Raw genomic sequence first — 23,539 nt, forward strand, 5'->3', positions numbered from 1 at the left:
GCCAAGTGAAATCTAACCCAGAATACAGCTGGAAAACACATCAGGAAGTCAATTGGACAAGTGGTTATGATGTGCTACAGGGGGCGGAATTTTCCCAACACGGACCACGCAAAGGTGCATTGACCTCGGGCAGGATTTTCTGACCTTGGGGTGAGTGCGGCCAGAAAGTTCCGCTCTCGGAGTTCAAGTCACTGTGCCAGCCTTCACTTTTTACATGCATATTTAGTCTGGAGCTATGAGTAGTGATGGGTAGAGGCTCAATTTTCTGTCCATCGTATGGCTGATCAGGAATCTCTCCCGCACTCACCAGATACTTCAAGGATCTTACAAGTTGATGCTCAGTCTGTTTACCTGTTTGGCTGCACCTTCCTTGGTCATCAAGTCCTGGTGTGGGACTCGAACCCCGAGCTTCTGGCTCAGAGGCCGGGACACTAACCCACAGAGCCACAAAACCTCCTGAATTGGACAACTACTTAGAATCATAGAATCCTACAGTGCAAACGGAGGCAATTCGGCCCATCGAGCCTGCACCGACAGCAATCCCACTCAGGCCCTATCCCCGCAACCCCTCGTGGAAGCTATTAGGGTGAGGTTGACCGGGGTCAGAGAGGTTGAAAGAGAAGATAGAAACAGCAATGCCGCTCAAAACAACTCCAACAGTTGGACAATGAGGACAAAACACGGGCAGCACGGTGGCACAGTGGTTAGCACTGCTACCTCACAGCACCAAGGACCCGGGTTTGATTCCCAGCTTGGGTCACTGTCAGTGCAGAGTTTGCACGTTCTCCCCGTGTCTGCGTGGGCTTTCTCCAGGCACTCTGGTTTCCTCCCACAGTCAGAAAGACGTGCTGGTTAAATGCATTGCCCATGGTAAATTCTTCCTTAGTTGTACCCGAACAGGTGCCGGACTAACACTAACTAACACTAAGGACCAACTTCAGCATAGCCAATCCACCTAACCCACACTGTGGACTGTGGGATATAGTGACTTAGGATGGGCACATTAAATAAGGAACATTTCATTGAGGTAAATAAAGAATTCAGCAATTTGTATAAAGTGAAACCAGAATATTACTTAAGGATAGAAATTCAAAGTACATTGGATATCCAGCTCAGAAACAGGCCATTCTGCCCAAATAATCCATGCTGGTGCTTTTGTCTACTTAATCCTCCTTCCATCATTTCTCACCTAAATCTACTTTTATAACCCTCTATTCCCTTCCCCTTCATATGCTTGTCTAGTTTCCCCTTAAATGCATCGGCACTATTTGCTTTAACCACTTGCTGTGGTAGACAGTTTCACACTCTCACCACTGTCTGGGTAAAGAAGTTTCTCCTGAATTCCCAAGCAGATTTCTTGATGACTGTCTTATACTGATGGCCTCTGGTCGTCCTTTATCCCACTGGGAGAAATATTCTCTCTGTATCCATTCGATTGAAACCATTCATCATTTTGAAGACCTTTATTAGGTTATCCTTCAGTCTTCCTTTCTCCAGAGAAAAGAGACACAAACTGTCAATCATTTCCTGATGTTTGAACCCACATATTTCTGGTATAAACTGTGGAAATCTTCTTTACACCCTCTACAGTGCTTCCAAGTCCTTTTTATAATATGGTGACCAGAACTGTGCACACTGCGCTAAACATGACCTAACAAAGGTTTGGCAAAACTTTCTTACTCTACAGTTCTATCCCTCTAGAAATGGAATCATAGAATCCCTATAGTGCAGAAGGAGGCCATTCGGCCCATCGAGTCTACTCAGACTCTCCAAAGAGCATCTTACCCACCATAACCCCATTTACCCCACTAATTGCCCACACATCCTAAGGGGCAATTTATCATGACCAATCCAGCTAAGCTGCACATCTTTGGACTGTGGGAGGAAACTGGAGTATCCGGAGGAAACCCATGCAGACACGGGGAGAACGTGCAAACTCCACACAGACAGTCACCCAAGGCCAGAATTGAGCCCAGGTCCCTGGCGCTGTGAGGCAGCAGTGCTAACCACTGTACCACTGTGCCGCCCACGCCTAGTATAATAAATGAAGCCTAGTAAGAACATAAGAACATAAGAAATAGGAGCAGGAATAGGCCATCTAGCCCCTCGAGCCTGCCCCGCCATTCAATAAGATCATGGCTGATCTGACGTGGATCAGTACCACTTACCCGCCTGATCCCCATAACCCTTAATTCCCTTACCGATCAGGAATCCATCCATCCGCGCTTTAAACATATTCAGCGAGGTAGCCTCCACCACCTCAGTGGGCAGAGAATTCCAGAGATTCACCACCCTCTGGGAGAAGAAGTTCCTCCTCAACTCTGTCTTAAACCGACCCCCCTTTATTTTGAGGCTGTGTCCTCTAGTTTTAACTTCCTTACTAAGTGGAAAGAATCTCTCCGTGTTTGGTTTGCTTTTCTTATGTAGAAAATAAACTTCAAAATATTGTTTGCTCAGTGTTTTTGAGATAGGATAGTGGAATCAAAGATATAAAAGGAGTTTAAGGTGTGGTGAGTTGGACGTTGCACTCAGTTCAGATGTTGGGGCTGTTTGGGTGGGATATTGGACCAGGTGAGAATGATATTGGACCAGGGTAAACAGGATTTTGGCCTTAGTGAGTCAGTGTAACTGTTGGAAATACCAATGAATGGAGCAAATCATCCGAAACACTTCTTGCAAACTGACATTGTAATCCAGAGAAGCGTTAGGCTGCCTTGCTATTCCTGAACCGCAGAGAAGCTATTAAAAAGACGGTTCAATCCTCAAGGTTCAGGGCTGTTTTCTTATGGATTGATATCTAGTGGGATCTGTTTTTTAAAACGACCCTAACCCCTTTAATTGTGGAGCCTTGAAAGAGTGCGAAGATCTTAATTCCATCTGCTTGAGCTGGACTGAAACCAGGCCGAGAAAATCCGACACCAATCTGACGCATTTCCCATCGCAGGAAGACTGTTGCCGGGATCCGCAGTGGATTGCTGTCACTGGGAGAGCTCCGCCTGTCCATGTTCCTATCCTGTCTGCTACATGTTAACCACGAAAGAGCTCGGTGAGGGTTTTCAAAGCCAAAAAAACCATAATTGCTTAAATGCCCAGATACTTAGAAATGTCATTACGGGAAGGAAGGGATTTCGAGTTACCCTGCCAGTTTTGACATGAATTGTAATAACATGTATCGCTCTCGTCTCTAATACCATCGGCAGCTGCAACAGATTTATGTAGGAATGTGGAAAATTAGGAGCTAATGGAAATATCCAATGCCAATGCCATTCATTTCAAAGAAGTAGTTTTCATGCATTCCCTTCAAGAGTAAATGAAAAATAACTCAAAGCAGGAAAGATTACCAGTGGGTCCATTCATACAGGTGTGTGCTACCTAGGATGTTTAAAAAAAAATCTAAAGTTAAAAGTTTATTTATTAGTCACAAGTAAGGCTTACATTAACACTGCAATGAAGTAAGAACATAAGAACTAGGAGTAGGAGTAGGCCACCAGGCCCCTCGAGCCTGCTCCGCCATTCAATAAGATCATGGCTGATCTTTTTGTGGACTCAGCTCCACTTACCCGCCCGCTCACCATAACCCTTAATTCCTTTACTGTTCAAAAATTTATCTATCCTTGCCTTAAAAACATTCAATGAGGTAGCCTCAACTGCTTCAAAAGCTACTGTGAAATTCCCCTAGTCGCCACAGTCCGGCACCTGTTTAGGTCAATGCACCCTAACCAGCACGTCTTTCAAAACGTGGGAGGAAACTGGAGCACCCAGAGCAAACTCACGCAGACACGGGGAAGAATGTGCAAACTCCAAGCAAACAGTGACCCAAAGCCGGGAATCGAACCCGGGTCCCTGGCGCTGTGAAGCAGCAGCGCTAACCACTGTGCTACCGTGCCCACCTATTTCTTACTGCAAGAAGCTGCCTCATTCGACATAAACACTTTGCACTTTGGAAGGACAAACCAAACATATTCGACATATTGCACTTTGGAAGGACAAACCAAAGAAGAACGTACAGGGTAAATGGTAGGACTCTGAAGAGTGCAGTTGAACAGAGGGATCTGGGAATACAGGTACAGAATTCCGTAAAAATGACGTCACAGGTGGATAGGGTCGTAAAGAGTGCCTTTGGTACATTGGCCTTTATAAATCGGAGTATCAAGTATAAAAGTTGGAGTGTTACGGTAAGGTTATATAAGGCATTGGTGAGGCCGAATTTGGAGTATTGTGTACAGTTTTGGTCACCTAGTTACAGGAAGGATGTAAATAAGATTGAAAGAGTGCAGAGAAGGTTCACAAGGATGTTGCCGGGACTTGAGGAGCTGAGTTACAGAGAGAGATTGAATAGGTTGGGACTTTATTCCCTGGAGCGTAGAAGATTGAGGGGAGATTTGATAGAGGTGTATAAGATTTTGATGGGTATAGATAGAGTGAATGCAAGCAGGCTTTTTCCGCTGAGGCTAGGGGAGAAAAAAACCAGAGGGCATGGGTTAAGGGTGAAAGAAGAAAAGTTTAAAGGGAATATTAGGGGGGGGCTTCTTCACGCAGAGAGTGGTGGGAGTGTGGAATGAGCTGCTGGATAAAGTGGTAAATGCGGGGTCACTTTTAACATTTAAGAAAAACTTGGACGGGTTCATGGATGAGAGGGGTGTGGAGGGATATGGTCCAAGTGCAGGTCAGTGGGACTAGGCATAAAATGGTTCGGCACAGACAAGAAGGGCCAAAAGGCCTGTTTCTGAGCTGTAATTTTCTATGGTTCTAAACAGCTGAATCCCTTTGAGAACAGAGGTTTACACAATGCAACCTTTCAGATAAAGCAAAAACTGCCTCCCATTATCCTAACTGCCGCACACATCCAGGCGAGGCTGTTCTGCGAGAATTCACTCTCCCTCCAAAGTTAAATTTTGCACAAAGCTTTTATTTTAACATGTCAAATGTACAGTTTCACTAGGCAAAGTGCCACAGTCATTAAAATATACTGGCCCACACCGTTGCCAATGGCCCTGCTTTTAATGAGTCTTGCTTATGGGGGAGTATACTTTGGGAGGTTGCCTGAGACTTACTGAACCATACATTGTCATGAGACTGAACTAGAGAGAGGATGTATCCTGTAATCATCTCTGTTGCACATCGTCTGCACAGGATGATTTAAAAGTTAGGTTTGGTGTTTGTTTCATTACAGAATGCGAGCAGTGGAACCGTCTCTGTGCATTTGGAAAAAATACTCCCTTCATTTTTTTTCCACCTCCGCTTTCCTCCCAGCTGTCTACAGCCCACAGGCCCGAGCAACCACTCAGAGGGCGAGTTCCCTTTGTTCCCTCCACTTGTGCCAATACGGCTGTGAGGCAGCCAACCAGAGGCCCAGGGTTGTTCCATGTTGCAAAGTTCTTGGCTCCCGCCCTGTGATGCTCCTCGGCCGCGACTGAACTCCGTCTGTTAGACATTTGTGACTGGAAACAGAATTCATTTTCCCTCTCCGTGTTTCTTCCAGCATGCATTGTGGGTGTTGCTGGCATTCACTGCACATCACTCGTCCCTCAAAGAGAGGGCAGTGAAGGGCCCACTATATGATTCATCTATGGGACATGGGCGTCGCTGGCTGGCCAGCATTTATTGCCCATCCCTAGTTGCCCTCAGAGGGCAGTTGAGAGTCAACCACATTGCTGTGGCTCTGGAGACATATATAGGCCAGACCAGGTAAGGATGGCAGATTTCCTTCCCTAAAGGACATCAGTGAATCAGATGGGTTTTTCCAACAATGGTTTCATTTTTAATGGTTTGGGCGGCACAGTGGCTAGCACTGCTGCCTCACAGTGCCAGGGATCTGGGTTCAATTCTAGTCTTCAGTCACTGTGTGGAGTTTGTACATTCTCCCCGTGTCTGCATGGGTTTCCTCCGGTTTCCTCCCACAGTCCAAAGATGAACGGGTTAGCTGGATTGGCCATGCTAAATTGCCCCTCAGTGTCAAGGGGATTAGCAGGGTAAATACATGGGGTCATGGGGATAGGGCCTGGGTGGGAGTGCGGTCAGTGCAGACTCAATGGGCCGAATGGCCTCCTTCTGCACTGTAGGGGTTCTATGATCACAGTAACTTCATTGCGGTGTTAATGTAAGCCTACTTGAGACACTAATAAATAAACATAAACTTAAATGTCTGAAAAGAATTTTAAAGATAAGTAAAAGGATCAACTGACATTTTCTTGGATAATAAGAAATACTGCTGACCTGCTGACACCTGACCAAGGATCAATATTAACAGGATGGAAATTAAGATCCAAAAACCAAGTGGTCAGACAAGGAAGAGCTATGGCGGAGTGGAGATCAAAGATTTAATTTGATTTGATTTGATTTATTATTGTCACATGTATCAACATGCAGTGAAAAGTATTGTTTTTTGCACGCTATACAGACCAAGCATGCCGTTCATAGAGAAGGAAAGGAGAGAGTGCAGGATGTAGTGTTACAGTCATAGCTAGGGTGTAGAGAAAGATCAACTTAATATCAGGTAGGTCCATTCAGAAGTCTGATGGCAGCAGGGAAGAAGCTGTTCTTGAGTCGGTTGGTACGTGACCTCAGACTTTTGTATCTTTTTCCTGACGGAAGAAGGTGGAAGACAGAATGTCCGGGTGCGTGGGGTCTTTGATTATGCTGGCTGCTTTTCCGAGGCAGTGGAAAATGTAGACAGAGTCAATGGATGGGAGGTTGGTTTGCCTGATGGACTGGGCTACCTACATTCACAACCTTTTGCAGTTTTTTGCGGTCTTGGGCAGAGCGGGAGCCATACCAAGCTGTGACACAACCAGAAAGAATGCTTTCTATGATGCATCTGTAAAAGTTGGTGAGAATCGTAGCTGACATGCCAAATTTCCTTAGTCTTCTGCTGTGTTCACTGGTGTCGGGTTTTCCCTGTAGAAGGCATCAAATTCTAGCTGATTTCGAATGACTGGAAATTTCTGCTAAAACCCTGTAACAAGACACAAGTTAAATAGTGGAAGGCAGTCCTTTGCTACTTACAGCAAAGTCCAGGCTATTGATGTATCTCAGTGAGTAGGGTATCTTTACACATAATACTTCACGTATGAATATGTTGTAAGTACATCTTTGCCCATTGAGTGTTACTTTTACAGTAACTTCTCTGAAGTGTGGGAAATTCTGAAACACATGGGGTGGGGGTTTTTTGACCTCGCTCATCCCAAAGCCGTAAAACCCTGCCTGGGGTCAACAGACCTTCCCATGCTCCGCCCCTCCCCCGCTCTGATTCCCGTGGCAGGCAGGCCGGTCAAGTTCCGGCCATGGTATTGGGTTCATGTTTTTGAGACTTTCAAAGCATTACATTAATATTCCTGTGCAGATAGAAAAAGCTTACATGATTTTTTCCTTTGTTTTTCATGGGATGTGGGTCGTGCTGGTAAGGCCAGCGTTTGTTACCCATCCTTAAGTGCCCTTGAACTGAGTGGCTGGCTAGACCATCTCAGAGGGCAGTTTAGAATTAACCTCATTGCTGTAGGTCAAGAGACATTCTGACAAAGGGTTATCCAGACTCGAAACGTTGGCTCTATTCTCTCTCCACAGATGCTGTCAGACCTGCTCAGATTTTCCAGCACTTTCTGTTTTTGTTTCAGATTCCAGCATCTGCAATATTTTGCTTTAATCCCCAAAGCATTAGCCTGGGCCTCTAGATTACGAGTACAGTGACCTTACCACTATGTCATCATCATCCTATAACTTTTAATCTTTCAAATCTGAAAAATATTCCAAGGGACCTTGGAGTTCAGGTACACAGTTCTCTACAGGTGGAGTCACAGGTAGATAGGGCAGTGAAGAAGACTTTTGGCATGCTGGTCTTCATCAGTCAGGGCATTGAGTATAGAAGTTGGGAAGTTATTTGCAGTTGTACAGGACATTGGGGAGGCTGCACTTGGAGTATTGTGTTCAGTTTTGGTCGCCTTGCTATAGGAAAGATGTTATTAAACTGAAGAGTGTGCAGAAGGGATTTACAAAGATGATGCCAGGACTCAAGGTACTGAGTTATAGGGAGGGATTGGACAGACTGGGACTTTTGTCTTTGAAGCGTAGGAGACTGAGGGGTGATCTTATAGAGCTGTATAAGATCATGAGAGGCATGGATAGGGTGAATGCACTCAGTCTTTTTCCCAGGGTTGGGGAATTGAGAACTAGAGAGCATAGGTTTAAGTGAAGAGGGGAAAGAATTAATGGGAACCTGAGGAGCAACTTTTTAACACGGAGGGTGGTACGTCTGTGGAATGAGCTGCTGGAGGAAGTGGTTGAGGCAGGGACATTGACATTTGAAAGGCATTGGGCAGATACTGAGATAGGAAAGGTTTAGAGGGATATGGACCAAACGCAGGCAAATGGGGTTTGCTTAGATGGTCGGCATGGACCAGTTTGGGCTGAAGGGCCTGTCTCCGTGCTGTAGATTCTATGCTTCTATGATTCTTTCGAGCCAATTGGCCCCACAGTTGTGAGAGAAGCAGCAGGCTACATGGGGTAACTAACTTAGAGCACTGGTTCCCAACCTTTTATAAGTCATGGCACGCCTCTACATTATAAAACATTTTGAGGCCCACCTCCTATTTTCTCTATCTTCTTCCCACACTGGGAAATTTGTTTTTCATTTCTCCCTGTTCTCTCTCCTGTTTTTTTAACCTCTTCCTGTCTCTCCACTCACATTGTTTTGTTTCTTAAAGACTTGATTAGTTGTAAGTATTCGCATTCCAACCATTATTCATGTAAATTGAGTCTGTGTCTTTATATGCTCTGTTTGTGAACAGAATTCCCACTCACCTGAAGAAGGGGCTTGCAGCTCCGAAAGCTTGTGTGGCTTTTGCTACCAAACAAACCTGTTGGACTTTAACCTGGTGTTGTTAAACTTCTTACTGTGTCTCTCACTCCTCCCAGGGATTATGCACTCTTTTTGAGTTTTCCCTTTCTGCGTGGGGGCATGGGGGCCTCAGTCTTCAGCTCCAAGTCCCACTGGTCATGTGCATGGACCTGACCAACGTAAAAAATCTAAACCGTGCGTGTGTGGCTCTTTCCCAGCCCACACATGAGCGGGAGGTCCAAGATTCATCGGGTCTCAGAGATACCAAGCAAAGATCTGAAGATGAATATAAGTTTTAGTTCAATTACATGAATTTTTAATCATTTTAAATCTTTTTTCGCAACAGATCGGGGTGGGGGGGTGGGGGGGCGAGGGGGGGCTGGGGTGGGGAGTAGGGCTCTTCATGGCAAACTCGTTGGGAACCATTGACCTAGAGGGCACCACAAAATGGAAGCCCCTCTAACCAACTTTATTAAAAAGTTTAATTAAAAAATAACAGTAGCTTTTAAAAGTGTAAAGTTTATTAGTGTCATGAGTAGGCTTACATTAACACTGCAATGAAGTTACTGTGAAAATCCCCTAGTCGCCACACTCTGGCACCTGTTCGGCTACACTGAAGGAGAATTTAGCACGGCCATTGCACCCTAACCAGCACGTCTTTCAGACTGTGGGAGGAAACTGGATTGCCCAGAGGAAACCCACGCAGACATGGGGAGAATGTGCAGACTCCGCACAGACAGTGACCCAAGCCGGGAATTGAACCCAGGTCTCTGATGCTGTGAGGCAGCAGTGAGAGCCATTGTGCCACCATGCCGCCCTATAGCAACCAGGCTATTGAGGGGCTGTCCCTCTACACTGTGACCTTTGGCTGCATCCCCAACAAGACGACGATGTGGAGATGTTGGCATTGGACTGGGATGGGCACAGCACGAAGTCTCACAACACTAGGTTAAAGTCCAACAGGTTTATTTGGAATCACGAGCGTTCGGAGCGCTGCCCCTTCATCAGGTGTGACTCACTTAATGGAGGAGCAGCGCTCCGAAAGCCCGTGATTCCAAATAAACGTGTTGGACTTCAACCTAGTGTTGTGAGACTTTTTACTGTGCCCATCCAGACAGGCAGGGAATTGCCCCTCACCATCATGGGAAACCAAAGGTTGACTGGAAAATTACAGTCCGCCTCTTTCAATTGAAGGTAATTTGGACTCATGATGAGTCTAATTGGCCACATGTGGGCAGGGGGTTGTGCCAGCCCCAAAGATGGGGACAGTAGTTGGGAAACCACCATGCCGGTCCGTGCCATTATCTTTGGGCCCTGCCTGCCTCGGTACGTTTGTCAATGTGAAGGTGTTTGAGGAACAGTTTGCGACTGAAATGTTGACCCGGACATCTCACTTCCTTACTGGAAACGTCACAATAAATAAATGATTGATTTCTTATCATAATCATTTACTCAGGTAATTGCCTTTGGTCCCAATGCCTTAATTCTTAATAATGATTTGGTTGATGTTTTCTTTACTGTTATTTATATTCCCATTGAAAGGGAGCTCGATCGAGCCACGTAGCAGAAACATAAATCGCGCATTTCTTCAAAACCAGCAATTCAATAACCCTGCCACAAAAATTGATGAGAAAGTTGCCACCTACCTCCACTCGCTCAGCTCCACAAGCTCTCTCCTTTTACATATGTTCAGCTTCTCACTTGGTAACTGCATCCCGCTGTCTCTCGGTGGGAAGCGCTCTCACCTCGGAATCGGAAAACCGTGGATCCAAGTCTCACTCTGGAGACTTGAGCAAAACAAAATTTCGGCTGAAACTCCAGTGAAGGGGTGCTGCAGTGTCAGAGGTGCTGTTTTTCAGATGAGATATTAAACTCTCCTTTCACGAGGATGTGAAAGATCCCATGAACCTTTACGTACGAGAGCAGAGAAATTCACCCCGCACAAGTGCCTGACACTGATTACTCCCAAAGGGAGACAATCTAACCATCACCCCTTGATATTCAATAGCATAACCATCTCTGAATCCCCTACTGTCAATATGCTAAGGGTTACCATTGACCAGAAATTGACCTGGATCAGTCACATAAATACTGCGGTTGTATGGTGGCACAGTGATTACCACTGCTCCCTCATAGCCAGGGACCCCGGTTCGATTCCCGGCTTGGGTCACTGTCTGTGCGGAGTCTGTACGTTCTCCCCGTGTCTGCTTGGGCTTCCTCCCACAGTCGGAAAGACGTGCTGGTTAGGTGTCATTGGCCGTGCTAAATTCTCCCTCAGTGCACCCTAACAGGCGCCAGAGTGTGGCGACTCGGAGATTTTCACAGTAACTTCATTGCAGTGTTAATGCAAGCCTACTTGTGACACTAATAAATAAACTTTAAAAACAAGTGCAGGTCAGAGACTGGGAATTCTTAGGTAAGTGACTCACTTCCTGACTCCCCAAAGTCTCTCCAGCTTCTACATACTGTCTGGGTGAGTATGGCTCCAAAAACAGCCCAACAAGCTTGACACCATCCAGAACGAAGTAGAGCGTACCATCTACAAGATGCACTGCAGCAAGTTATCAAGGCTCCCTAGGCAGCAGCTTCCAAACCTACGACCACTACCATCTAGAAGGACAAGGGCAGTAGATACCTAAGAACACCACCGACTGCAAGTTCCCCGCCAAGCTACACACCATCTTGACTTGTAAATATATCGCCATTCCTTCACTGTCGCTGGGTTAAGATTCTGGAATTCCCTCCCTAACAGCACTGTGGGTGTACCTACACCACATGGTCTACAGCGGTTCAAGATGGCAGCTCATCACCACCACCTTCTCAGGGGGAAATTAGGGATGGGCAATAAATGTCGGCCTAGCTAGCGATGCCCGCATCCTGTGAAAACATTTTAAAAAGTTTTGGCATGGGATTTGAACCCAGCGCTTTGTGACTCTGAGGTAAGAGAGCTACCAACTGAGCCACAGTTAGGGCAACAGTCACAGCTGGGATCTTGCTGTGGACAAGGTCGCCGGCTCCACATTACAACAATGACTAGACTTCAAAAGTAAAATGCTTTCGGCCATCCTGCGGTGGTGTTATATAAATGCAAGTCTTTTTCCTTGGCAGCATGTGTATTCCAAGTTCAGTAGTCCATTCTCAGGCATCTTTTGGATGTCCTGATTCTCAACTTGAAACAATCTCAAATCTCTTTCATTTCACCATTTTCAAAGAATCCCAACAATGCAAAAGAAGGCCATTCGGCCCATCGAGCCTGCACTGACAACAATCCCACCCAGGCCCTATCCCTGCAACCCCATGTATTTACCCTGCTAATCCTCCTGACACTAAGGCGCAACTTACCATGGCCAATCCACCTAACCTGCATGTCTTTCAGACTGGGAGGAAACCCACACAGACACGGGGAGAACGTGCAAACTCGACACAGTCACCCGAGGCTGGAACTGAACCCGGGTCCCTGGCGCTATGAGGCAGCAGTGCTAACCACTGTGCCACAGTGCCGGCCCAAAGGATCATTCCTTTGTTTGGAAGGAGCCATACCTTCCTCCAGTGCCACACATCCTATATCTTACATGTGTGACTATTCATATCCAGGCAAAAACATCGCCAACTCTCTTTAAACCCCCCAAAAAACATCGCCAACTCTCTTTAACCCCCCCAAAAACTTCGCCAACTCTCTTTAACCCCCCAAAAAAACATCACCAACTCTCTTTAACCCCCCCCCCCCCAAACAACATCGCCAGTTCTCTTTAACCCCCTTGATTCAGTTCATCACTTCTGATCATAAATTCCTTCAGCCTCCCCAATCTGACCCCTTGAGTTACAGGTTAATAGATGGTTTCTCCACTGACTAAACGTTCCAACTCCCCCATTACCTATCCTCCAATTAATCACCAGTCCTTCTAACCAGCTGTCCATTGCTGTCAATCTCAATGAGTTAAAACTTCCTGCCTTTCTATTTTAAAACTCCTGGGCCACATTCCTTCATTTTAATTTGCTTTCTTCCTTGTACATTGTCACTCGATATCCTCACGCCACAGCATAACTTTATCTTTAACTTTTATGAGCCATAATATGTTACAGTGACATTCAAAACCTTTCTAAAGACTGCTACTGCTGCATGCGTATAAATCGTAATGCATTTACTTGCTAGAATTTATGTTTTTTTTAAAAAGATCCCATTTGGTATTCCTTGCTCAAGGAGCAACTTAATACAACCACACTGAATGAGAGGTGATCTCATTGAGACATTTAGCATTCTTAAGGGGCTTGACAGGGTAAATGCTGAGAGGATGTTTCCCCTCATGGGAGAGTCTATGACCAGAGGGCATAGTTTCAGAATAAAGAGGCTGCAATTTCAGATTGAGATGAGGAGGAATTTCTTCTCTCAAAGGGTTGTGAGTCTTTGGAACACCTTGCCACAGAGAGCTGTGGGGGCCAGAGTCCTTGGGGGCACAGTGGTTAGCACTGCTGCCTCACAGCGCCAGGGACCTGGGTTCGATTCCCGGCTTGGGTCACTGTAAGTTTGCATGTTCTCCCCGTGTCTGCTTGGGTTTCCTTCGGGTGCTCCAGTTTCCTCCAAGATGTGCAGGTTAGGTTGATTGGCCATGCTAAATTGCCCCTTAGTGTTAGAGGGACTAACAGGGTAAATAGTTGGGGCTAAGGGGATAGAATCTGGGTGCGATTGTGGCCGGTGCAGATTTGATGGGCCAAATGGCCTCCTTCTGCACTGTAGGGGTTCTACGATTCTATTTAAGGCTGCAATAGATAGATTTTTGATCAGTAAGGGTTACGGAGAAATGGCAGGAAAGTGGACGTGAGGAATGTTGTCGGATCAGCCATGGTTAGGCCGCATTTGGAGTATTGTGAAAAATTCTGGTCACCACACTACCAGAAGGATGTTGATGCATTGGAAAGGGTGCAGAAGAGATTTACCAGGATGTTGCCTGGTTTGGAGGATATGGACTATGAAGAAAGGTTGAACAAACTTGGATTGTTTTCATTGGAGTGTCAGAGGACGAGAGGGGACCTGATAGAGGTTTACAAGATTATAGCAGGCTTGGATAGAGTGGATAGTCAGAGTCTTTTTCCCAGGGTCGAAGGGTGAATTACTCGGGGGCAATGGTTGAGAGTGAGAGGGGGAAAGTTTAAAAGAGGTGTAAGGGGCAAGTTTTTCACACAGAGGGTGGTGAATGCCTGGAATGCGCTGCCGGAGGAGGTGGTGGAAGCAGATTCTATAACAACGTTCAAGAGGCATCTGGATAGATACATGAATAGACAGTGAATAGAGGGACATGGACCATGTAGAGGCAAGAAAATATTAGATTAGGGAGGCATCTGCGTTGGCACAGACTTGGTGGGCCATGGGCCTGTTTCTGTCCTTTGTCCTTTGTTCTGTTGAATGACGAAGCAGAGTTTGAGGGGCAGAATGGCCTACTCCTGTTCCTATTTCTTATGGTCTTACTGTTGTGCTTTTTGTTGCTGACATATTCCAGATTTAATGCTTCTGGAATATTTTTAGGATCTTTTAGATTCAGTCTTGGTGGAGCCTCTTGTCAACACCTAATTTTTTCGTGACTCTTTGCACCTTGTTGTAATCACTCATTTCAGATTGTAATTGCTTTTCACTGAGAGATTCCTGGCTTCCTGAACAAACTGGCAATGCCGTGATGCAAGAGGACCCTGGGATAGTAGGGGTCAGTCCGTAGCTATCAGACCATGCGGTTAAATCAGTGTGGAAGTGGCCACCTCGAGCATTTCTTTGGAAGGAACTTTCAGCTGATGTCATGTGGGTTTTGAGACAGAAAGTTTCACAGGTGACACAGTGGTCAGCACAGCCGCCTCACAGCGCCAGGGACCCGGGTTCGATTCCCGGCTTGGGTCACTGTCTGGGTGGAGTTTACCCGTTCTCCCCGTGTCTGCGTGGGTTTCCTCCGGGTGCTCCAATTCCCTCCCACAGTCCAAAGATGTGCAGGTTAGGTGGATTGGTCATGCTAAATTGTCTCTTGGTCTCGGAGGAATTAGCAGGGTAATTATGTGGGGTTACGGGGATAGGGCTGGTTTGGATTGTTGTCGGTTAGGCTTGATGGGCCGAATGGCCTTCTTTTGCACTGCAGGGACTCAATGATTCTGTGGCCGGAATTGTATCGCCTCGCCTGCCCCCAGAATCGGGGTGGGCAAGGCTCACAGAACGACATCCACTGTTGGCCTCGGGTGGGATCTTATGAGCCTTGGGTGGGCGAGGAGTTAAAATTCCGGCATTTGACAATGAATGCCCGTAGCGTGGCAAAAAATGTGGCCAGCTGTTCTCAGTTGGTCCATGCTTTCACACACCCCCCAACACCACCCCCTCTATCCTCCACCCTAACTCTGCCATCTATTTAAAACTGCCAGGTTGCCACCCTCCTTCAGTGAGCTTCTTATAGGAAACGTTGAAAGCCGGATGGAATTCATTCGAATTAGGTTCAGTGCTGGCGATGGCACAAGCCTTGAGCTGACCCCTCTGGGTCGCACATAATGCCCTATCAAACCCGTGCTCCCTCCCCCCCCAACTCCATGTCTTTGCCAGTCTGTGTGAATGGGACCAATCCTGATTGAATCCATTGTGTAAGCCTGAAAATGTTTCATTAATGTATCCCTTGCTGTTGACGAATAACTCTCTGAGTTTCACCAGCGCAGCAGTAAATAAAAAATAATTTCGCTTTGACAAAGGGTCATCTGGAGTCGAAACGTCAGCTCTTTTCTCTCCTTACAGATGCTGCCAGACCTGCTGAGATTTTCCAGCATTTTCTCTTTGGTTTCAGATTCCAGAATTCGCAGTAATTTGCTTTTATTAATTATTGTCTTGCAAAATATTTCTGCTGGTGCTGTGTCTTCTTGGCTTTTGGTAACTGTGGCAACTGATCTGGGCTGCTAGAGGGCAGTATTTAGTCCATAAAAGTCCAAAGACTTGGAGTGACTGTTTAGCCCTACGATCTCACACTTATTTCACATCTCTGTTGATTAAATAGATGAGCGGAGATAGGAGACAAATATATAACATTCAACCTCACTAAACTAATATTACTGAGGGTGATTTTTCAAATTGAATTCTGTGGCCAAGCCTATAGAAAATTCCAAGTGTTTTGCCTCATTATAAAATATCTCCTCACAAGTCCGGCTACAAAAGTACACGCTGTTGGTTCCTTATTTCACCCCCTCGTTTTATTGTCGTCATTTTGCTTCAATAAAAACAATGGACAGAAGACAGACTCACCCTGCCAGCAGTTCAGGTTGGGTTGGGCTGTAGTCGGGAGCTTTTGGATCTGTGACAGGGTGGGAAATTCTGTTCACTCTTTGCAGAAGCAAAATGAAGCGTTAAGCGATCCTGAACTGTCGTGTTGGAAGATTAAGTTACACCCTGCTGATTAATCATTCAAAGGGAAACATTGTTTACCCAGAGATTCCTAACAGTGCAGAAGGAGGCCATTTGGCCCGTCGAGTCTGCACTGACTCTGACAAAATATCTCAACCAGGCCCCCCTCCCCTGTAACCCATGCATTTACCATGGCTAATCCACCTAACCTGCACATCTTTGGACACTGAGGGGCAATTTAGCATGGCCAATTCACCTAACCTACATATTTTTGGACACTAAGGGGCAATTTAGCATGGCTAATCAATCTTACCGGCACACCTTTGGACGCTAAGGGACAATTTAGCACGGCCAATCCACCTAACCTGCACATCTTTGGACACTGAGGGATAATTTAGCATGGCCAATCCGCTTAACCCGCACATCTTTTGACACTAAGGAACAATTTAGCATGCTCAATCTACCTAACCTGCACATCTTGGGACACTAAGAGGCAATGAACCATGGCCAATCCACCTAACCTGCACATCTTTGGACTGTGGAAGGAAACTGGAGCACCCGTAGGAAACCCACACAGACACGGGGACAACGTGCAGTCTCCGCACAGACAGTGATCTAAGCTGGGGATTGATTGATTGCAGAAGGAGACCATTCGGCCCATTGACTAGGGTCAATTTAGCATGGCCAATCCACCTATCCCGCACATCTTTGGACTGTGGGAGGAAACCGGGGCACCTGGAGGAAACCCATGCAGACACTGGGAGAACGTGCAGATTCCACACAGACAGTCACCTGAGGCCAGAATTGAACCCAGGTTCCTGGCGCTGTGAGGCAGTGGTACTAACCACTGTGCCACCATGCCACTGTTGATGGGGTTATTATACATTAGTTATTTCCAAACATGGTTACTATTAAAAATTGTGGAGTAGGGCGAAACAAAGTTAGTGCTGCCAATCAGCTGTGAATTGATCTGAAAACATTTCCATTTCACATACTGATCTTTCTGTGTCCCTCCAGTCCCAGTTCACCGACAGATTTAACTCCAAAATTATCCACCAGAGAATCTCACCAGAGTTTCCTGATGGGAAAACTTTTCTGTTGGATTTGAATATTTAAGTTTTGAAGTATTAAACATCAGTTTGGGGTCAATACGAAGCTCTAACACTGACATAAGTCAAGATCAGAGTACCTAGGGCGGCATGGTGGCACAGTGGTTAGCACTGCTGCCTCACAGCGCCAGGGACCCGGGTTCAAATCCCGGTTTGGGTCCTTGCGGAGCCTGCACGTTCTCCCGTGTCTGCGTGGGTTTCGTCCAGATGCTCCGGTTTCCTCCCACACTCCAAAAGACGTGCTGGTTAGGGTGCATTGGCCATGCTAAGTTCTCCCTCTGTGTACCTGAACAGGTGGGGGATTGTGGCGACTAGGGGATTTTCACAGTAACTTCATTGCAGCATTAATCTAAGCCTATTTGTGACAATAATAAATAAACTTTAAAAAATTTGTGATGACTTCAGCCAGGCTAATGAGGTTGGCTTGCTAGAGTATGAACTATCTGATTAGTCCCAATTGATGGTTAAATCAGGGAGGCTCATGCTCCCAATTTAAAGCAGGTGTGTCAGATTCCCAGCCTGCATTCAGCAGGGAGCAACTGGAGAGCTTGGCTGTGTACAGATGTATGGTGTAAATAAAGTAACTTGGTGACCGGACTTTTAGCTCTGTGGAGTTAGTACAAAACTTTAAACTTTTTCTTCAAAGTGTTAACTTACATTGTAGAAGAGTAAATGCCAGTCAGAGAAGTCATGAGTTTGGAAGCATCATAAGTTGACTGGTTTGCATTGAAGTAAAATTTGGGAATGGGATAACAGAAAGCTCGTGATGGATGTGTTTTAATGCTTTCTCAATGTCTATGATTACCATTATATTTAACACAGTGAGACTTCCAGAAGGCATTTGATACAGTGCCACACAACAGACTTGTGAGAAACTGTGAGAGCTGTACTGTGTACAGTTCTGGTCACCATATTATAGAAAGGATATTATTAAACTAGAAAGAGTGCAGAAGAGATTTACTAGAATGCTCCCAGGACTTGATGGATTGAGTTATAAGGAGAGGCTGGATAGATGGGGCTTTCTTCTCTGGAGCGTAGAAGGCTGAGGGGTGATCTTATAGAGGTCTATAAAATAATGGGGGGTATAGATCAGCTAGTCAATATCTTTTCCCAAAGATAGGGGAGTTAAAACTAGAGGGCATAGATTTAAAGTGAGAGGGGAGAGATACAAAAGGGTCCAGAGGGGCAATTTTTTTACACAAAGGGTGGTGAGTGTCTGGAACAAGCTGCCAGAGGTAGTAGTAGAGGTGGGTACAATTCCGTCTTTTAAAAAGTGTTTAGACAGTTACGTGGGTAAGATGGGTATAGAGGGATATGGGCCAAATGCGGGCAATTGGGACTAGCTTTGGGGTTAAAAAAACAGGAAGTATGGACAAGTTGGGCTGAAGGGCCTGTTTCCATGCTGTAAACCTCTATGACTCTATGAGTCTAAAAGGTATACCTCATGGAATAAAAGGGACAGCAGCAACGTGGATACCGAATTGGCCGAGTAATAGGAAACAGCAAGTAATGGTTAATGGATATTTTTCAGCCTGGAGGAGAGTTTTTCGTGGACTTCCCCAGGGGTCAGTATTGGAACCTTTGCTTTTCCAGATATGTACGAATGATCTTGGTGTATAGGGAATAATTTCAAAATTTACAGACGATACGAAACATGGAAGCATCGTAAACTGGGGAGAGGATAGTGGAGAACTTCAAAAGGACATAGGCAAGTTGGTGGAATGGACAGATGTGTGGCAGATAAAGTTCAAAGTGGAGAAATGTGAGGTGATACATTTCGATAAGAAGAACATGCAGAGACAGCGGGGTGAACTTTCCTGTTCTGCCTGTCACAGGAATCATATAGTAAGGGGTTGAAGACGCAGCCTTGCAGGGCACCGGTTGTGAAAGGTGGCACGGTGGCACAGTGGCACAGTGGTTAGCATCGCTGCCTCACAGTGCCAGGGACCCAGGTTCAATTCCGGCCTCAGGTCACTGTCTGTGTGGAGTTTGCACATTCTCCCCGTGTCTGGGTGGGTTTCCTTCGGGTGCTCCGGTTTCCTCCCACAGTCCGAAAGATGTACAGGTCAGGTGTATTGGCCGTGCTAAATTGCTCCTTAGTGTCAGGGGGATTAGGAGGGTAAATATATGGGGTTACGGGGATAGGATCTGGATGGGATTGTTGTCAGTGCAGGCTCGGTGGGCCAAATGGCCTCCTTCTGCACTGTAGATTCTGTGAAAGGTGCTATATAAATGCAAAATTGTTCTACCCTCTTTAACTCTATGAATTTTGCTGCGTAAGCCACAGATTTCCCTTGAAGTCGACGAAATTAATTATTTCGAGCTTATGCCCTGTATCTGTACCAATAACTTAAAGACACTTCCACTGAATTTGCCATTGCAGACCTAAAGCTGAGTGTAAAATGTGCTGTTAACCGTGTTGCTGTGTGGAATGTAATCGGATGTGCTGGGATACATTCAGAAAAATTCTGGTAAAGGATCTATGGGGGCGGAATTCTTTTCCAGCTGTGGTCCCACTCAGGCTAAATGAGTTTGGCGGCCTGTTACACGCCACAGCTGTTATTTAATTCCACTGACTGCCCAGAACGAATTTCTACTGTAATCTCGTTTATGATGATAGACAGAAATGGTGTCAAAACGAACCAACGCTGCATCCTGTTTATGATTAACAATAGTGCCTCAGTGACGGAAAATTTACACTCTTGTACTTTTTGTACTTGTATTCAGATTCTGTGGTCAGTGGGTCCCGCGGAGAAAGCTATTGGTCAAATTCGTTGGAACATTCAACTATTTGGCACGGTGGCACAGTGGTTAGCGCTGCTGCCTCACAGCGCCAGGGTCCCGGGTTCAATTCCGGCCTCGGGTCACTGTCTGTGCGGAGTCTGCACCTTCCCCCCCGCCCCCCGTGTCTGCGTGGCTTTCCTCCGGGTGCCCTGGTTTCAAATAATCAAAATCAAATAAAAGCAAAATACTCCAGATGCTGGAAATCTGAGAATTAAAAACATAAATTGCTGGAAAACCTCAGCAGATCCGACAGCAACAGTGGAGAGAGAAACAGAATTGACATTTCGAGTCCAGGAAATCAAAGGTAGGCCGTTCAGGAGAAAAGTTAGAAAATATTTCTTCACAAGAATAAGTGTGGAATTCCCTCCCCTAGAGCGCAGTAGATACAAGCCCAATTGATCACTTTAAATCCAAGACCTCTGATTGTTGCGAGCTGAAGGCATAAAGGAAAATGGAGGAAAGGCAGATATCATCATTGAATTGGGGGCGATTTTACCATTTTTATTCTAAGTGCTGGGCGGACGTGAAACTCGGGGTGTTTCGGATCCGACTTTTAGGCCCATTTTGGTCGCCCGCACTCTGCTTGCAAAAGTTTGAGCGCGTCAGATTCGCGCAGCAGAAGCCGGTGGGCAGGGCTTAATGCGCCTGAAAGCCTGCAGAGGGAGGTACTGTGCATGTGCAGGCCTCTGATGCTGCACATGCGCATTAGCGGTAGCAGGGGTCTAATAGAAAAGAGAGAGTTGTCAGGCCCCTGCTGCTGTAGGCAGCCTAAAGCAGCTCCCTCCTCTTGAAATTGCAGGGGCCCATGGCCTGAGATACAGCACCCGCCGACAACGCCCCCCCCCCCCCCGCTGCCCAGATTGATTCCAGACCCGCCGCCCCTCCCCACTACCGATCGTGGACCGCAGAGTGGCAGCGGGCCCCCTCTCTCCCTCCCTCCCCCCACTGATCCCTGCAGAGTGGCAGCGAGCCCCTTCCCTCCCATTAGCTCCTCCCCCATTAGCCCCTCCCCATTGGCCCTGGCCCCACTGGCCATGCCCCCATTATCCCCTCCCTCCATTAGCCCCACCTCCTGGCACTCCCCGGTGAGCATTGCCCATGTGCCAGTTTGGCACTGCCCAAGGGGCACCCCCCTTGCCCTTGGCCTCCCCAGGGGGCCTCAAAGGCCTCCAAGTCCACCGGCGAGGCTAAGTCGACTGCTCCCTGTTCATGGGGAGCATGTTTATTCCTTGCCGGCGCGAACCTTTCCCAGAGAGGTCATAAAGGGGGGCCTAGCCCGAACAACTGAGAGCCAGACTCGGTAAGCAGATGCAAATGTTCATTTCAATAAATTTAAATATATTAACCTGCCTCTTGCCCATTTCCGTCGAGGGACTGACCGCGCCACATATCCGGTGCTCGTAAAATGGCACCGGCCGCGAAAACCAACATCTGAAAATGGGTGCTTGCTATGGTAAAATCGCCCCCAGAGAATCCCTACAGAGTGAAAGCAGGCCATTCAGCCCATCGAGTCTGCATAGGGCGGCACGGTAGCACAGTGGTTAGCACTGCTGCTTCACAGCTCCAGGGTCCCGGGTTCGATTCCCGGCTCGGGTCACTGTCTGTGTGGAGTTTGCACATTCTCCTCGTGTCTGTGTGGGTTTCCTCCGGGTGCTCCGGTTTCCTCCCACAGTCCAAAGATGTGCGGGTTAGGTTGATTGGCCAGGTTAAAAATTGCCCCTTAGAATCCTAAAATGTGTAGATTAGAGGGATTAGTGGGTAAATATGTGGGGGTAGGGCCTGGGTGGGATTGTGGTCGGTGCAGACTCGATGGGCCGAATGGCCTCCTTCTGCACTGTAGGGTTTCTATGATCTCTCAATAAATAGATCAGCCATAGTTTCATTGAATGGCAGAAGAGCTTTTGAGGGCTGAATGCCCTCCTTCTGTTCCAGTTTTACATGCATAAAAATTACCCTCATCAAGTTGATATTTTCTGGAAACTAACATATCTTAAATGCGCAAGAGACACCCACTCAACGCAACATCTATGTCATGTTGGAAAATCCTTCCCCACACGTAGTTTCTAAATAAATCCTGCAGATGGCAGCATTTAGTCACAACAGTGGTTGTTGTGAAGCCAATGTGCTCTCTCACAGGACAGACTGTCTAATTACTTAATTCAAACAATTAAGGAGCATGATTTCTTTTTTTTAATGCTGTAGCGTTTTACACCAGACCTTTGATTACAAGTAAGCTTCTGTTGACTGAATGTCATGTGCGGCACGGTAGCACAGTGGTTAGCACTGCTGCTTCACAGCTCCAGGGTCCCGGGTTCGATTCCCGGCTCGGGTCACTGTCTGTGTGGAGTTTGCACATTCTCCTCGTGTCTGTGTGGGTTTCCTCCGGGTGCTCCGGTTTCCCCCCACAGTCCAAAGATGTGCAGGTTAGGTTGATTGGCCAGGTTATAAATTGCCCCTTAGAGTCCTGGGATGCGTAGGTTAGAGGGATTAGCGGGTAAATATGTGGGGGTAGGGCCTGGGTGGGATTGTGGTCGGTGCAGATTCGATGGGCCGAATGGCCTCCTTCTGCACTGTAGGGTTTCTATGATTTCTATGATATACAGTGCCAGGGACCCAGGTTCGATTCCAGACTTGGGTCACTGTCTGTGTGGAGTTTGCACATTCTCCCCGTGTCTGCGTGGGTTTCCTTCGGGTGCTCCGGTTTCCTCCCACAGTCCAAAGGTACGCAGGTTAGACCATAAGACCATAAGACATAGGAGCGGAAGTAAGGCCATTCGGCCCATCGAGTCCACTCCACCATTCAATCATGGTTGATTTCAACTCCATTTACCCGCTCTCTCCCCATAGCCCTTAATTCCTCGAGAAATCAAGAATTTATCAATTTCTGTCTTGAAGACGCTCAACGTCTCGGCCTCCACAGCCCTCTGTGGCAATGAATTCCACAGACCCACCACTCTCTGGCTGAAGAAATTTCTCCTCATCTCTGTTCTAAAGTGACTCCCTTTTATTCTAAGGCTGTGCCCCCGCGTCCTAGTCTCCCCTGTTAATGGAAACAACTTCCCTACGTCCATCCTATCTAAGCCGTTCATTATCTTGTAAGTTTCTATCAGATCTCCCCTCAACCTCCTAAACTCCAATGAATATAATCCCACGATCCTCAGACGTTCATCGTATGTCAGGCCTACCATTCCTGGGATCATCCGTGTGAATCTCCGCTGGACCCGCTCCAGTGCCAGTATGTCCTTCCTGAGGTGTGGGGCCCAAAATTGCTCACAGTACTCCAAATGGGGCCTAACCAGTGCTTTATAAAGCCTCAGAAGTACATCCCTGCTTTTGTATTCCAAGCCTCTTGAGATAAATGACAACATTACATTTGCTTTCTTAATTACGGACTCAACCTGCAAGTTTACCTTTAGAGAATCCTGGACTAGGACTCCCAAGTCCCTTTGCACTTTAGCA

This window comes from Mustelus asterias, chromosome 22 (genome assembly GCF_964213995.1).
Source record: "Mustelus asterias chromosome 22, sMusAst1.hap1.1, whole genome shotgun sequence".
NCBI lineage: Eukaryota > Metazoa > Chordata > Chondrichthyes > Carcharhiniformes > Triakidae > Mustelus > Mustelus asterias.